Consider the following 17,561-nt stretch of genomic DNA (forward strand, 5'->3'; position numbering starts at 1 on the left):
GTAAAAGAAATACACTGTAGTGAGTTGCACTCTTGTGCTGGGGGCAGCAGGGGACCACACAACTGACGGGGAAATAGGCTGCCAGGTAGGACAGGAAGGCAAATAAAAAGCTTTTCAGTGAGGTACTGAAAGGAGGCATACAGGCATTTAAACTTTTTTCTTTTTTTAGTGGAGCTGAATTTTGTTAATATTTTGGGCTTAAGAATAGGAATGTTGATGTACGTGGTTCCCGGCAATGTTGATGTAATGAATTTAGAAGAGGAGGGAACGCTAAAGGGGAATTATAGTTAGATTGAAGTTTGTGGAAGGAAAAGTAACATTGTACAATAAATTAACCATATCCTTAAGTATCTTAAGGAGTTAACAGTGATTACTTTAATGAGAGAAGAGGTCTCAAGTACAAAATGTTGGAGTATGAAGTTGTGAAAGACCAGAAAAATGCACAGATAATAGGTACTTTCAGATTAGTAAGGAACTTTGGCATTTGGTAGGAATTTTGCATGTAGAGGGAGTGTTAAAAGAATGTCTGCGATACATTTTGATTAAAAAATGTACACGGCATTTAAAATCAGCTCAAGAGGCTATAATTTGAATATGGAAAAGAAATGTAGTGTTTTTATCGGTACACTGTCACCTGTTGTTTTAAATACTTTTTGAGAAGCAAGCAATAAAATAGCAGCAAAATCATTTAGACTGAGTAACAGCTAGATGCTGCTGTGGGTGATTATTAATATTAAGGAAAATGTATTAGCAAATAATTGTTACAAGTATAGCTTCCTATTTGCAGTTTTGGCAGACTTTGCAGAAAGCCTTGGAAACATTTTGAAGAGCAGTCTATCAAAGAGCATCAGATAAATCTAACTGAAGTGCAACTAAAGTTGAAGGAGGAGCTAAGGATAATTCCAGTCCTGAACTCTAGGGTAAAACTATACGGTTTTGAAGAGAGATCACATTTATTTACCATGATTTTATTAATATGTATCTTGTATGATGGAAAAATTGTTCACCTTACATATTGAAGGTTGGCCAGTACAGTTTTTCTTTTTGTTTGGATACACTTCGCAGCATTCAGGGTCATATTCTGGCCTCTTTAATGACCCAGCTTTACAGAAAAAAAATGACTCTAGGAGAAATTTGAAAGTTATATTAAAATTTAGATTTGTACTTATTCTTTGTTATATTGCTATTTAGATTTCTTAGACACATTACGCTGGTAAGGATAACCTCACTTTTTTATGTTCCTTTTTTGCCTCAGATTTTCTTCATAATACTTGAAAGTGGGTTCCATAGACACAACCTAAATTATTTTAAAAAGAGGATTATCTTAACATGTAGAAAGCCACGGGTAGAAAACAATGTGGTTTTTTTTTCATTATATTTTGTAAGAAACCTTTAAATTCCATCAGAAAGAGTAAATATGGATCAAACCAAGTACTCAAAAATAAGCTAACAAGAGGAGCTCAGATACAAAACACTTGAAGACACTAATAATAATGCTCTGGAGCTGCAAAAACATGGCAAAGAAAATGTATAACTTTATATCACTAGTTTTTATTTTTTAAAAAGAAAAGTCTTATAAAAAGCAGTACTAAAACGGATGTTACCAGTTAGTAATCTTAGGGAAGGAATGCAGAGAAGGCATAGTTGATAATCAGACTCTGTACTAGGCACTTCCATACGGGATATTCTTATGTAATCTTCCAAGAACACTATAGAAGACTATTTTTACAGATGTGGGAATAGGCTCAAAGGTTATATAACTTGACCACAGAGCTAGTAGTGGCAGAGTCAGGATTGGAACCCAGGTTAAGTGTGATTCCACACCAAGTGCTTCTTTAATTAGACCAGCCTGCTTAGGGCTTTGTACTGACGCTACACTAAGATTTAGCAGTTTGAGTAGAATTTTTAAATGGTAATATCAATGTTTAATTGTGTTTATTGCTGAGAATGAATATAATTCTGAGAAAATCTAATTCCTGACACAAAGAAATTGGTTTAGTGTAATGTCTGCTCCTTGTTTATATCCATATAATGAATATAATTATATTACCCAATGAAACGACTGCAAGTTTATTTCTGTTTTAGAAAAAAAAAAAAAGCCTGTGGTTGTTTTCTTTAAGTGTAAAGCTTTCTGTTAGCTTATGCAAAAGTTATAAAATTTACACAGGCAAATCTATTAATTTAAGCCACTAAGTTTCTTCTGTTTCTTGAAGACTTTCCCCAACCAAGATTATGTACATTCTCTAGATTTTGTTATAGTATTTTATAATTTTTATTTCTTACATTTAGTTCTTTAAAGCATTCATATATTTGTAGAGATTTATTGTAATTTCTCTCAATGAACAGCCACTTATGGCAAATATTAATAAATAATTCATTTCCCACTGTATGTTAGTTTTTTTTTCACATAGTTCCTTTTTCATATATTAAATTTTTTTATGTTTTAGAATTGATTTTGAACTCCATGTTTTTTACTAATTTAGAGATTCTTTAAACCTCAAAGGACCTGTATATGGACTTCAAGGTACCCATAAATTCCCTGAAATTATATGCACAGCTTTTATTAGATTTGTGAAGGCATATGCGATCCCTCAATAGTGGGAATCACTGACTTGGAGTAGATGGTTTGTATTTAAGTGTGTTTTTTATTTCTTTGTTTTTAATATTAACATGCAGCTTGTGAGTTACATCTAGGATACGAACACATTAGTTAGGAGAAAAGGTCTTTGGGATGTTATGTTGAAGAACATAGTATTTAAGTCATTTTATGTAAGTCATTTTATTAAAATGTATACTTAATTTTTCTAATGTAAGATGACATGGAATCAATGAAAACTGTTACTTAGCTTAGTATTTACTTAGTTGTTAGAGCTGCAATTTGTTGCTTTTACGAAGCAGTTTTTTTCTAAGTCTTCAGAGACACGTGTAGCTAATGCTGACTGATGGAACTGCAATGAAACCTTTGTTACATAAATATTAGAATTATATGCTTGATAATTTTATTGTCTATAGGGTCTAAGCATTTAAAATAATGTTTGTTGTTTGACTACTTCTAACACCACTACGTGAATTTACAAATACATTAGGATATAATCTTTTAAATGAGGACAGTAACTCAGAATGGATTGTGTAATCCTCTTCACTGGATGAAAATTATGTTACTCTCTATGTTCTTATAATCCTCCTAAACTTATGAACTAATTCCGGGACTAAAGTTGATACTGTTCTTTGGAATTTGGTAGTATTTAAAGTGCCTGAAACCGTTCAGCGGTATCTGTAAAATGTTCCCAAGAATGATAGATTTCTCTACTCTTGCAAGTAGAAATTGTTTGCAAAACTCATGGTAGCTACTGTTTAGAGGACTTTGGATTAATTGGAATGCAGTTATTGTAGAATTGCTAATTAGTGCCTCACTTATGAGTCCTGGATAGGATATCTAGTGCCATAGAGTAGTCACTAGAAATAGTTGGTCTCAATTAAGGTAACCCCAGGATGTCTGTCTACCACTCTTAAGACTTCTAATAGCTTTTTGGTACCTATTGGAGTTGCAATAAAAATGAATATTCAAACACTGCTTCCCGAAAGACCACTTTTGAGCCATGGTCTTACACATATCTGGACTTTACAATCATGGTTCACTATAGCCTAATTATTTACAGTTTTCTACCCACCCACTAGTAACTGTGTTTATGTACTTTGCCTTTCTGCCTGTTAACTATGGATTAACTGCCTGTTAGGTCACTTGTGCACCTGATGCTGTTCCCTAACCTACAAGGCATGGTTCCAGAAGTTTTCCTTTGTTCTCCTATAATCATCAAGTCTTCTCTTTCTGCTTCAATATTCTTAAGCAGAAATAGCGTATGAGCATGCTATTATTTCTCCCATCCAAAAACCAAAACAATACTTTCTCTTGACTCCCCTTTTCTCAGCCAACCTCTGTTCCATATTTTGGCTTCCCTTTGCAGTATAACTAAAAACTTGTCTTACTGACTCCAATTGCCAAACTCACCAGTAATCTCTCTAAATCCTATGCTCAATTTTTGGTCTTCATTTTATTTGACCTATCAGAATTTGACACAATTGATCACTTCCTCTTTTTTTGATAGATTTTCTTTACTTGGTTTTCAAGATACCATAATCTTGGTTTTCTTCCCACCTCATTGGTCACTTCTCTGAATCCCGTGTTGGATTCTCCTTTTCTCCTCAACCTCTTAGCATAAGAATAACCTTCTCTATTTACTCTTCTCTATTTACTCTCCCTTAGTTGGTGATTTATATGCTGACAATTTCCAAATATATAATTCTTTTTTTTTTGAAGGCACATTTTTAAAATAAATTTTTAAATTTACATCCCAGTTAGCATAGAGTGCAATAATGATTTCAGGAGTAGATTCCAGTGATTTCATCCCTACGTATAACACCCAGTGCTCATCCCACCAAGTGTCTACCTTAATGCCCCTTACCCAATTGAATATATATTTCTAATTCAGGCTTATTTCCTAGTAATTTGGCTGCCCACTTGAATTTGTCTTTGAGTAATTAGTAGACATCTCAAGCTCAGTGTTTTCAAAATGGATCTTCTGATATCTTTGTCCACTGCCTCATCCTAAATCTATTTTATCTTTTACCTTCCCTATCTCAGTCAGTTGATGGCAGCTGTATCCTTTCAGTTGCCAGGGTTTTACTTGCCTTTTCTTTTTCTCACACACTGCATCTAATCTGTCAGAAAAATGTTGTTAACTTTATCTTCAAATATTTCTAGAATATAACTACTACTCAGCACTCGCACTGTTATCACCCTAGTTCAAGATACGTACCATCATCTCTTCCCTGGATTACTGCCATGTCTTAACTAGAATGCTTCCACACTTGCCTTTCTACAGACTATTCTTAATATAACAGCTAGAGTGATCCTTTTAAAATGTAAATCAAATCATGTCACTCCTCTTTAGAAACTTACTGATTTAGAGTGATGCTAACTCCTTTTAAAACAAAGCCCACAATTTTTTTTGACTAAACACAGTAAATGACTTTTTTTCCCATTCATGTATTAAATGATCATTTTGGTGGATGGTTTTCCTTTACATGGGTGATTGATTCAGGGTCTCAGGTACCTCCTGCCTTATAATTCTACCATCCAGTCTTTGGAAGTTTTCTGCTGTCATCCCTGGGTAGGGGCAGGAAAGGAGTGAGGAGCCCCCCTTTCTGAACTTTTTTGGCCTCTTGTATCCTCAGTTTATTGATGAAGACTATTCTTTATCCATATGCAAGGGGGGAGGTTGGGAAATGGGGTTTTTAGCTGGCAGTTACTTACCAGTTCCAACTGTGTATTATAGAAGAGGGCAGCATACATTTGAATTTTTTGAATTTCTTTGCATAAATCCTAAAATTTATTTATTTTGTTTTATACCTCAGCATATAAACTGTCTCAGTAAGTGTTCTATGTGAACATGAAAAATGTATATTCTGTTGCTGTGGGGGTGGAACATGCAGTAAATGTCAGGTCAAGTTGGTTGGTAAAGTTGTTCTATATCCTTGATTTTCCTTCTGTGTACTTGTTCCATTAATTATGGAAAGAGGAGTTTTGAAGTCTCTGATAATAATTGTGAATTTGTCTATTTTCCCCTGAAGCTCTGTTACTTTTTGCTTCATGTATTTTGAGGTACTATGATTAGTACATAAACGTGTAGGAATGTCATGTCTTCTTGACTAATTAACCTCCTTTTCATTATGAGATGACCCTTTTTATTCTTGGTAACATTCTTTGCTCTGAAACCTAGTTGGTCTGGTTAGCCACTTCAGTTTTCTGTTGATTAGTGTAAACATTGTAGATCTTTTCCCACTCTTGATATCAACTGGTTTGTATCTTATTTAAAATGAATTTCTTGTAGGCGGTACATAGTTGGGGCCTTCATCCAATTTCATAATCCCCATTGTAAATAGTGGTGTTTAGAACATTTACAGCTAATGTAGTTATTGATATGATTTGGTTTACATTGCTGCATTACTATTTGTTTCTTATTTGTTGCATCTGTTCCATTTCCCTTTTTTGCTGCCTTCCTTAGGATTAACTGAGTATTTTGTTTATTCCATTTTATCTCATTTGTTGACTTACTACCAGTGCACTTTCTTGTGATTTTATTTTATTATTTTTTTTTGTGGTTGCTGTAGGGTTAATGGTATATATTATACTATGTTGTGTGTAAGAACCTTAATCATTGTACTTCCATTTCCTCTCTCCTGGATTTTTGCTCTTGTTATTATATATTTTACTTTTACATGTAAGTTCTATTATACATTATTTTATTTTAAACAGTTATCTTTTAAAGAGATTAAATGTTCCTGCTTTATATTTAGTCATTCATTTTCCATTCCCAGTGCTCTTCACTCCTTTGTGTAGATGCAGGTTTCATTTGGTACTATTTTGCTTAATCCTGAAGGATTTTTTAAAAATTAGTTATACTGAAAGTCTGCTGTTGATGAAATCTTTTCACTTTTGTATGTCTGAAAAAGTCCCTAGTTGCCTTAGATATTTTTGATGGGTATAGAAATTCTAGGTTGACACATATTTTTGTTCTTTCAGTACCTTACAGATGTTGTTCCATTGTCTTTTGGCTTATGTTGTTTCTTATGAGGCTGCCATCATTATTCTTTTCGTCCAGCTGTACATAATGTCCTTTTTTTCTTTTGACTGCTTTTAAGATTTTCACTAGGTTTTAAGTAACTAAAATGAGCCTTGCTGTAATTTTCTTCATGTTTTAGTATGTGTTTTATGTATGTATGTATGTATGTATGTATGTGTGTATGTATTTATACTTCCAGAGTTCTTTTTTTATTAGTAATTATTTATTTTTTAATTTGTATCCAAGTTAGCATATAGTACAACAATGTTTTCAGGAGTAGATTACTTAATCCCCCTACCCATTTAGTCCATTCTCCTCCTACAACCTCTCCACCAACCCTCTGTTTTCTATATTTAAGAGTCTCTTATGTTTTGTCCCCCTCCTTGTTTTTATATTATTTTTGCTTCTCTTCCCTTATGTTCATCTGTTTAGTATCTTAAAGTCCTTGTATGAGTGAAGTCACATATTTGTCTTTTCTGAGTAATTTTGCTTAGCATAATACCCTCTAGTTCCATCCATGTAGTTGCAGATGGCAAGATTTCATTCTTTTTGATTGCCCAGTAATAGTATGTGTGTTATTTTTGTTAATATTGTTACAGTATATATAACAGTATTTTGCTTAACAGTAACTTTTAAAAAAATAGAAACTAAAAATCTGGCTGCACTGTATAAACATCATAACTAAAATCCTACTGCAAAAAATGAATTCTTCTTTAGTCTTAAGAGAGTTGTAAATTCTACCCTATTTTTGTTCTTCAGAAAAGAGACTCATGATTCATTAGAGCTATCTGTGGTTCTTTCAATTTCTTCTTTTTTTTTTTAATGTTTGTTTATTTCTGATGTGGGGCTCGATCCAACAAATTGTGGGATCATTACTTGAATTGAAACCAAGAGCTAGATGCCTAACCCACTGAGTCACCCAGGTACTCCTCTTTCAGTTTCTAAGGTGTGATGTAAAAGGACAATATCTTAAGTAGTCAGTGATGAGAAATACAATATTTTGAATATAGGGAAGAATGTTCGAGCTTTGAGTAAATTGAGTTATTGAATTAAAATAAATAAAATCCTTTTTCAACCATGCATTTGACTTAGTTGTTTTAGTTTTGTTCATGTCATACTGAAACTAGTTCAGCAGTTGGTTTTGACATGAAGATTCTTTTTTTTTTTTTTTAACTTATTTTATTTTTGAGAAAGAGAGATAGAACAAGCAGGGAAGGGGCAGAGACAGAGGGGTACAGAGGATCTGAAGCAGGTTCTGTGCTGACAGCAGAGAGCTCAATGTGGGGCTCGAACTTGAGAACTGTGAGATCATGACCTGAGCTGAAGTTGGGTGCTTAACCAACTGAGCCACCCAGGCACCCCAATGACGTGAAGATTCTTGATCAAATATAACTGAGAAGTTTGTGATTATTTTGTATTTAAATTATTTTGTATTAAATCTACTTCTAATTGCCAGGATTTTTAATTTCACCGTAGTATTGTTTTTTAACAAAACACACCCATCTCTAATAAAGTGTTGCATATTCCCTGTGTGCTATACACCTTTGGCAGAAGGCCAGCGTAGCTCAATTGTTTCCTCCATAGAAGAGCTTATTAGAAAACCTGGCTTGACATGATCTTAAGGTATAGATTAACGGACAGCTTCTTCATTTTATTATATAGGATAGAATAAAAACCATTCACTGTTGTCCTTCACGTTTTGAAGATTAAAATAAAAGAAGCAAACACGCTTCTAATGATATTTTAGTGTCTCAAGATAGATTTCTCAGCAAGGAAAACTAGGGGTGTGTGTGACTTTTGATCCTGAACTTGGGAATTATTATAATAGTCTCTCTCTGATTTGGGATGGACCTTTTCAGGAATGTCTGATTGATGAGATGCCATAGAGTGCGCTTTCTGTTTTGTCCTAGGTTTAAGCCTGGGACTAGCTACCATCTAATCTTACTCATGACACTCTGACTTCCTTTTGGTCTTTTTTTTTTTAAGTTTGTTTGTTTATTTATTTATGTTGAGAGAGTGCACAAGCTGGGGAGGGGCAGAGAAAGAGGGAGGGAGAGAGAGAGAGAGAGAGAAGAGAGAGAGAATCCCAAGCAGGCTCTGCACCTTCAGTGCAGTGCCCGGACACAGAGCTTGAACTCAGGAATCCTGAGATTGTGACCTGAGACGAAACTAGGGAGTCAGATGCTTAACCGACTGAGCCACCCAGGCGCCCCTGCTTTGGTCTTTTTTTTTTCTTACTTGACTTGAATTTCTTCCTTCTTTACCATTGTGCCCATGTTTCTTCAGTGGTTTTCTGCTTCTCCCACTAGTGGCAAGCCTCATGACCTCTGAACCTTCATCTGTAATAATAATAACTAACATTTATTGAATACTTACTGTAAACTAGAGATACTTTAAGTGTTTTATATGTGTAACTGCATGTAATAAAAGTGGTGCTTACTTCTGTTCTCAGAGAGTGGGAAGATAAAATGCTCTTCAAATGATACAATGAAAATGTTTGTAAACTATAAAAACTACAGTTATAAATTGTTAATAATATATTTACTTTCTCTTTGTTGCTGTTGTCTTTTAGTGTAATGTAGTTTTGAGTTTACATTGTTTTTTGTTTTTGTTTTTGTTTTTTTTTGCTGCTGTCGGCTTTGCCCACTGCCCTACCTACCCAGTGCCTATACCCAAGATTATAGTCGTCTGATATATAAATCAAATGATGATGTTACAGGAGTTAAAGTTTTGACATTCAGGCTATTTTTTTCCTCTTAGGAAGGAGTAAAAATCACTGGCAGTTCATATTATTGTTCCTAAAAATAGACATCTATTTACTTTCATAAAAATTATAGAAAAGCCCTTTTTAACATGACTAAAGTTTTTTCAGTCTTTCCTCCTAATTTTTGCCAAGTTGGCGGTTTAAGGATAGATTTTTATAAAATGCACATTAAATTTGAATTGTGACAGGAATTTCTGTGTGTGTTTGTGTAAAATAGTTCTTTAGCTTCTAAATAATTTTTTTAAGTGTTGATAGTCAAATTAGTAGAGGGAGAAAGAACCTAAGTCTATTTCTCCACTATGGAACAAGTTTTATGTGATAGTTCCTTTTTTGTCAATATTACCACAATGATTCATTGTCATATTCTCAAATACAGGGGAAAAAATGTGTTTTGTATCCTTTAATTTAGGAACTTCAACTTTTTCTTATTTTTTATTTGATTGTATTTATAGCTTTAATGCTGGGATTATGAGAATCTCAAAGAACAGAATTCTTGACTCTTATACAGCGTCAGAGGCTTTTCAACCTTCAACTACACTTAAATAGAATGCTTCAGCCTCTGAGGTAAATTTTGGAATGGTAGCATATTTGCTGCCTTTTCTTTAGGGAATCAGGGAAGCATTCCATACTTGCATTTGATTACACAATGAAAGCAAAGTGGGAAACTCTTAATAATTTAGTAATAACAAAGATTGTTTGGGAAAATTGGGCATCTAATCATGAGGTTATAATATTATAGCATAAATGCTTTGTGATAATGCTCTGTGATTTAAGGTTGTTTTCACTGTAAAATCCATTAAGGTAGAACCATATATGTATTGATTATTTAACTACATTTTGACAGAGAATTTAAGACCATGTTGATTATTTAGAAAAAGATTATTTATGGTATATAAATAATCTTTTTATTCAGTTTTTAATTTAAGAAAATCTGATAAAATGGTTTGTAACTTATTCACGTAGCCATGATGGCTAAGAAAAATATGGATTCAGTTGGCATTTTTAAGCTACAGGTTTCAAATAGGATTTAAAATAAGTATTGTTAGATTAACATTAAAGGCTAAAAAGAAATTGCCAGTGCTTAAATGAAAGATAGTTTTGAGGAGAGCTGTTGCTTTTATTTTTAATATTTTTAAATCATTTTTTATTATTTATTTATTTTTTCTTACTATTCCTCTGTTTATTCATGGTATAGTACATACAGTTTTACTTAATTGATGTAATATACTGACTTATTTTATAGTCCAAGCAGTAGCAACCTAATTATCTTGGATGGGGATGAAAATATTTCTGAATAAATAAAGTGATGCACAGAAGTCATACAACATTTTGTTTTAGGCTAGGATCATGATCAAATATATAAACTTAAGATTTATAAAATTAAGATTGCTGATTTAATAAGTAGCAATGCCTAATAGTCATTTTTCTTTATTAGAACAGCATTAATGATAGGAAATAAGTAAGGTAGTTACTAAAGGCACAAGTACTGTGAGTCATAATAAGTGGGAGCTCTTTTCAAGGGAGGAGACCGAAGAGGGCAGGAAAAGTGTAACGATCTAGGTTAAGTTAAAATGGTTCACCTGTCTTCCTTAAAAGCTTCTGAGCATAGTTCTGAAGGAAGTAATGCAGTTATGGTATGCTTATAATAGGATGCAATAATAATATTATTTGTCAAAGTAGTGACCTTGAGAAAGTTATATATTAAAAATAATGTAGTTGCTAAAAATATTTTTGGAACTGTATGGAATTGGATTTAGAACTTTTAAAACTACACAAGATCATTTTTATTTCTTTATGGATATAGTTTAAAATTATAATTTAAAAATTTAAATTATAGGGGTGCCCAGCTGGCTTAGTCAGAGGAGCATGCGACTCTTCATCTTGGGGTTGAGTTCAAGCCCCATAGTAGGTGTAGTGATTGCTTACAAATAAAACCTTAAAAATGTTTAAATTATACAAGTAATTATAGATTATTTGGATAAAGGGGAAAGAAAAGGTAATCCTTATTACACATACTAACAAGTCTTTGCAAGTTTCTTTAATGTAGGTTTCTTAGATAAAAGTGATTATAATATTTTATCTTTTCATTTAACATCAGATCATAAACATTTTCCTAGGTTGCTATCATGATAGCTAACATAACAGTGTAATGATAAGCTCTCTTTTGAAGAGGGGAAATAGACTTATTAGGGTTTTAGCCTTTCATTATGGTAAACTATGAAGTAACCACTTGTACTGATTTTGTTTCATTTAGTTGTAATACTCTAGAATATTTATTTTTATTTTTTTAAGGTTTTTTTAAATTTTTTTTTTTTTATTTTTGAGAGAGAGCATGAGTGGGGATGAAGGGAGCAGAGGGAGAGAAAGAGAGAATCCCAAGCAAGCTCTGTCAGCATGGAGCCCAAAGCAGGGCTCAAACTCACAAAAACCTTGAGATCATGACCTGAGCCGAAACCAAGAGTCGGACGTTTAACCAACTGAGCCACCCAGGCACCCCAATTCTAGAATATTTATAGTAAGATATGAGTTTCAGAACCTCCTTAGTTGGATTAAAATTTAAAATCCCAATCTAGGATGCATTTGACTTTATTCTGCTTTCCCTCGTGAGTTTCATCCAGCGTGGATTCAAGTTTCGTGAGGCCTCAAACTTTTATAATTTCTGGGGTCCTTTTTAAAGAAAAAAAAGTACAAAATTATGGATATAAAATCATGCCTACAACTTTTGGATGGGACCATGTCAAGTGTATGAACTGAAAGTTTAAACTTTATTAGCTTTAGAGTGTAAATCCATGCGTGATTCCATCCTTCTGATGCCTCATGATACTCAAAGTCCAAGAAGGAAAGTGCTCTCTGATATACTAAAGAACTATTCTTTGTTTTTCTTTAAAGCAAATTTTATGTCTCTTCATCTGTACATTTCTTTCTCTATACCTACACCCTAGCCCTTTTAATTGTGAATATTTGGTTTGCGAAACATTTAGATGAAGTTATAAAACATGGTTGATGTTGGAGATAACTGCTTGGGTCTGGGGAACAGATAATTAATATACCCACCCTCCGCCCTGTTGAATTCTTTACCGATTGAACAAATACATAAGGAAATCAGATGGAGATCAGAAATTTGCAGGTGGAGATCAGAATTTTGGTTGGATAAAGCTGGATTGGAAGGTTTGGTGTAGATATGTCCCCACAATGGCCTTCCCAGTGCTTCATCTCTGATTAAGATTTATCCAGCCATTTACTGCTGTAGACAACTGCAGTCCTCTTGCCAAGGGCCTGAATGCATACATTCCTTTAAGTCTGTAACACAGAACAGCAAAAACTGTGCATCTGCAGATGAAGACTGGCTCTAAATGGGAAGGAACCTATGTAACACTGAACAGAGCATGCCCAGTTCCATCTCCCAAATTCACTAGAGAAGTCTTTTACTTTCTCCCTCCCCACACTATGTTTTTTTTTTTTTTTTTTAAGGTATTAAAATAAAGGAATTAAGACTACTAACAACTTTCCTTAGATAGTAATTGGCTTTTAGTTTGGTTCATGGTATTTTTATGTATGCCATAGATGGTGATTTTGAAATAGTTAAAATTATTCATCTTTTAGGGTTTTTGCCTTTGGTTATATATATATTTAAGTAAAGATGTATATATGTATATAATTCTATCTAAGTGTGTATGTGCTTAATGCTATTTTATTTTTATTCTTTCTGTAAGAGTTTTCATTCTTTATATAAACCTTGTTGCTAATACTTAACATTTTTTTTTATCTCTGAATAAGTTTTAACATTTCTTGCAGGCAGGTCTGCTGGTAACAAATTCCCTTAATTTTTGTTTCTCTGAGAAAATCTTGATTTGTCCTTCACCTTTGAAGGATCATTTTGCTGGGATGCAGAATTCTACATTGGTGTTTTTTTGTTTGTTTTTTTTTTTCCCTTTCAACACTTTAAAAATATTTTACTTCAGTCACTTCTTGCTTTCATGGTTTCTGAAGAGGATTCTGATGTAATTCTTAACGTTGTTCTTTTAGGTAAGGTGTTATTTCCTCTGGTTTCCTTCAAGATTTTCTCTGTCTTTGCTCTTCTGTAGTTTGACAGTGATATGCCTAAGTGTAGATATTTTCAGTATTCTGTTTCATGGTGTCTGAGCTTTATGGATCTGTGATTTGGTATCTGTTATTTTGGAAAATTTTCAGCCATTATTACTTCAAATTTCTTCTGTAGTTTTGTTTTCCTCTTCTAATATTCCCATTATGCATATGTTACACATTTTGTGATCATCCCACAGTTCTTGGATACCCTGGGGTTTTTTTTGTTGTTTTTTTTTTCCTCTTAGGTTTTCAGTTTGGGAATTCGTACTAACATGTCTTCAAGATCACTGATTCCTTTCTTGGCTGTGTCCCGTCTACTGATGAACCCATCAAAGGCATTTATTTCTGTTACAGTGTTAATGGTAATTTATCTTTGTTGTTTTCCTTTGGTTCCTTCTTAGGGTTTCCATATCCCTGCTTACATTACCCACCTGTTCCTTCATGGTGTCCACTTTTTCCATTGAAGCCCCAGTATATTTATTATTATATTAAATTCTCAGATATGGTAATTCTAAAAATATCTGTTATATCTGAGCCTGGTTCTGATGCTTGAAAATTTGAAATTAAAGTGTACATAGACTTTTCTGTATGACCATAGGGGTATTTTCTAGCACCGTTGCTTAATTTTTTAAATGAGAATCTTCTTTGCCAATACATAAAATATCAATCACTTTCAATTAAGTTGCTGTGAATAATTCCTCCTGTCCATTTCTGTTAAGCTTTTTCATTCTTTTCCCAGTTGAGTTCTTTATACTCACACTCTTTTGACAGGGCTTTTTTTTTTTTTTTTTTTTTTTTCCCCTTGAAAGGCAAGGACTCCCTATGTAGCTTTTGTGATAGCCCAGTTATGAAAAACAGTGGGATAAATGTTCACATTATAACTTCCTTTTATTGGCTTAGGTGGTGTGGATTAGTAGAAAAGCAAAAACAAAAAACAGTGAACATTGGCAAGTGTTCAGGTATTTCTTTTGTATCATTCACCTTGGCTCCAATCAGTGACTGCTTATGAGTAAGTTTCCTCAGCCTTAGAAATAAGGAGTTGAGAATAATGTGTGGCTAACTGATTAGTATCCACCTCAGAGAGGTGTTGACAGAGAAATGTCAAAACAGTATAAATGCAAACTATTATGATAAAAGCTGCTCTGAAAAAAAAAAAAAGGAATTGAACTTGTAGAAGAATCTTTAAGGGCGAGATTGGATTTGAGTTTCTGTATGGTCTTTATTTCTGAATACTAATTAATTCTTGAGCATATGTAAAACTTCTAAGTGTTTTTTTTTTTAAGTTGTGAAGTGTTTATGCAAATAGGTTCAATTTAAATTTCTTGCCATATAAAATGTGTAGGAGGGCTTCTTGAGGTTTGCTTTCAGACTAGGTGTTTTCTCATTGATAGGGCTGAACCATTTTCATCATTAGCTTTTGTACTTTTATTTTCTTTAAGAACAAGAGTTAAAATGTAAGTCCTTAGGAAAAATAAATGTTTCATGTCACACTTATTTCAGGGTACAGACTAGTTGCAGCTCTATGTAATAATTAGTTGTAAAAGGTGTTTCCATTTCTCCCAGATCTGTGGATTATCTCTTATTTGTTCAATTTGTTGACTTTGTTCTTGTGATGGAAAAATTAATTTGAGCTGAAGTATGTCAGGATCACTTAGGAAAAAGTTACAGTGTGTTGTACCACAAAAAAAAGACTACTTGTTTTTTTTTGCTCCATATCATATATGTGCTTGCATTTTCTGTTTGTGGAATAGTGAATCAAGTTTATACTGTTAGAATCTTTCATGATTCTCAACGTTAGTAACTTGCTAGAGTCACCTCAGAAGCTTTTAAAATGGTGCTGGCTGGGTCTCACCCTCTAAAGATTGATTTGATCGGTTTGGGGTGTGGCCTGGGCTTCATTTCCCTGGGTGATTCTCCTGTGCAGCTAAGGTTGAAAGCCTCTGTTCTAGAGACTCAGACTGAATCTACTTATTTTGAACATATGCTGATGTTTTTTTTAAATTAGCTCCTAAAAATTCTTGTCATAGTTACAAGACTATTATGAATATTTTAAATCATGTTTTTGAGTTTACCATGGTCACCTTCAAATGAGCATTCATTGTTGATGCTACCTGTATCTGCAAGTTAACCGGATTTGGTCAAAAGATTAAAAGGCTTAACAGTTAAATTACTTTCAAAATATAATAAAAACATAAGTAGAAAAATACTGGGGTTGTTTTTTTTTGGGGGGGGGTTGTTTCATAACTTCTATAATTCAGGGAATGAATAAAGTCCCTGTTAGTACATTTGCTGTCAGCTATACGTTTTCACAAGGTGTTTTGTAAATCCGTCAAATGCATTTTAGTCCTTTTTCTCTCATTCTCAAAATTGGAACAGAGATTTTTGAAGTTGTATGTGCAAACGTTATTAAAATAGCTTCATGATTCTAATAATACTTAATTACTATTTACTAAAACTGCATGTTTAAGAGCTTTAGGTGACTTCATATAGGTTTCTAAATTTGATAGACTATGATAGGAAGGCCAATTAGATCTAAACTGACATTTAATCTTCTATTCAGAGCAGCTGATGTTACTTGGGGAATGGTGACTGTCTTATTTCAGCATGTTTGAGTATGGGAAAATTTACTAAACCAACATTTTCATATGACTTTGGAAAATGATGACTAATAAAAACACATTGGAAGGTAGATAAGCTATTCACACACTGGTCAAAGGTATGTGACCCAAGCATCTGTAATCTGCTGTAGAATTGGAAAAAGATGATATTAAGGATAATTTTAGAAGCATCTCCATGGGCAGTTATTGATCCAGGCTGATTGATTCTTAGAAAAATTACATCATAGTTCGTATTGGGTGCTTGCCTGTTTCTGGAGTCTTTCCTACCCTGTCTGTTGTGCTGCGACACTGTTCCTCCCAGTTACCTTCTATAAAGTGTCTGGCCTATGAAATGTATAATATTCCCTAAATTTCTTCTCTCTTTGTAACCAAAATTTCTCTTAGCCATAGAGTTTTTACTGGAGGGGTAGGAATGATGGGTTGAGAGAGAAAACAATTCATGAAATTTTCCCCCAACCATATATTTACCTTATAGCCTGTATACCCACCATTTGGCTTTATTTAAGTATTAATGTATTTCCACATTTATAATAAAACATTACAGATATGTCAAAGCCTCTGGTATTTCTAACTGAACCCATTTCCCTCTTTTCCTCTGCATGGATAACCACTGTGTGGAGTTTATTTTTTTTCCAAAATTTTTTCATAAACCAAATCAATCTCTTAAGTAATAAATCAAAATGAGGGAAATTTGAAAGGGAAATGTTTATTTTTTTTAATTTTTATTTATTTATTTTTTAATTTACATCCAAGTTAGTTAGCATACAGTGCAACAATGATTTCAGGAGTATTTTCCTTAATGCCCCTTATCCATTTAGCCCATCCCCCCTCCCACAAACCCTCCAGTAACCCTCTGTTTGTTTTCTTTCGATATATATTTTTTAAATCTTTATTTATTTTTGAAATAGAGAGGGACAGAGTCCAAGCAGGGGAGGAACAGAGAGAGAGGGAGACACAGACTTTGAAGCAGACTCCAGGCTCCGAGCCATCAGCACAGAGCCCGACGTGGGGCTCGAACTCACCAACTGCAAGATCATGTCCTGAGCCAAAGTTGGATGCTTAACTGACTGAGCCACCTAGGCACCCCTGTTCTCTATATTTAAGAGTCTCTTTTGTTTTGTCCCCCTCCCTGTTTTTATATTATGTTTGCTTCCCTTATGTTCATCTATTTTGTATCTTAAATTCCTCATATGAGTGAGGTCATATGATGTTTGTCTTTCTCTGACCAATTTCGCTTAGTATAATACCCCCTAGTTCCATCCATGTAGTTGCAAATGGCAAGATTTTGTTCCTTTTGATTGCCAAGTGGTACTCCACTTGTATGTATATACCACATCTTTATCCATTCATCCGTCGGTGGACATTTGGACTCTTTCCATACTTTGGCTATTGTCCATAGGGCTGCTTGCTATAAACATTTGGGTACATGTTCTCCTTCGAAACAGCACACCTGTATCCCTTGGATAAATA

The 17,561-nt window shown here is 33.7% G+C and overlaps 1 protein-coding gene across 2 annotated transcripts in view; it reads left to right on the forward strand.

Annotated features, from left to right (window-relative positions):
* Nucleotides 1-17,561, forward strand: part of HS2ST1 (heparan sulfate 2-O-sulfotransferase 1) — a 176,004-nt gene that overhangs the window by 1,073 nt on the left and 157,370 nt on the right. The gene's annotated exons all lie outside the window — the stretch shown is intronic.

This window comes from Leopardus geoffroyi, chromosome C1 (assembly GCF_018350155.1).
Source record: "Leopardus geoffroyi isolate Oge1 chromosome C1, O.geoffroyi_Oge1_pat1.0, whole genome shotgun sequence".
Taxonomy (NCBI): Eukaryota; Metazoa; Chordata; class Mammalia; order Carnivora; family Felidae; genus Leopardus; species Leopardus geoffroyi.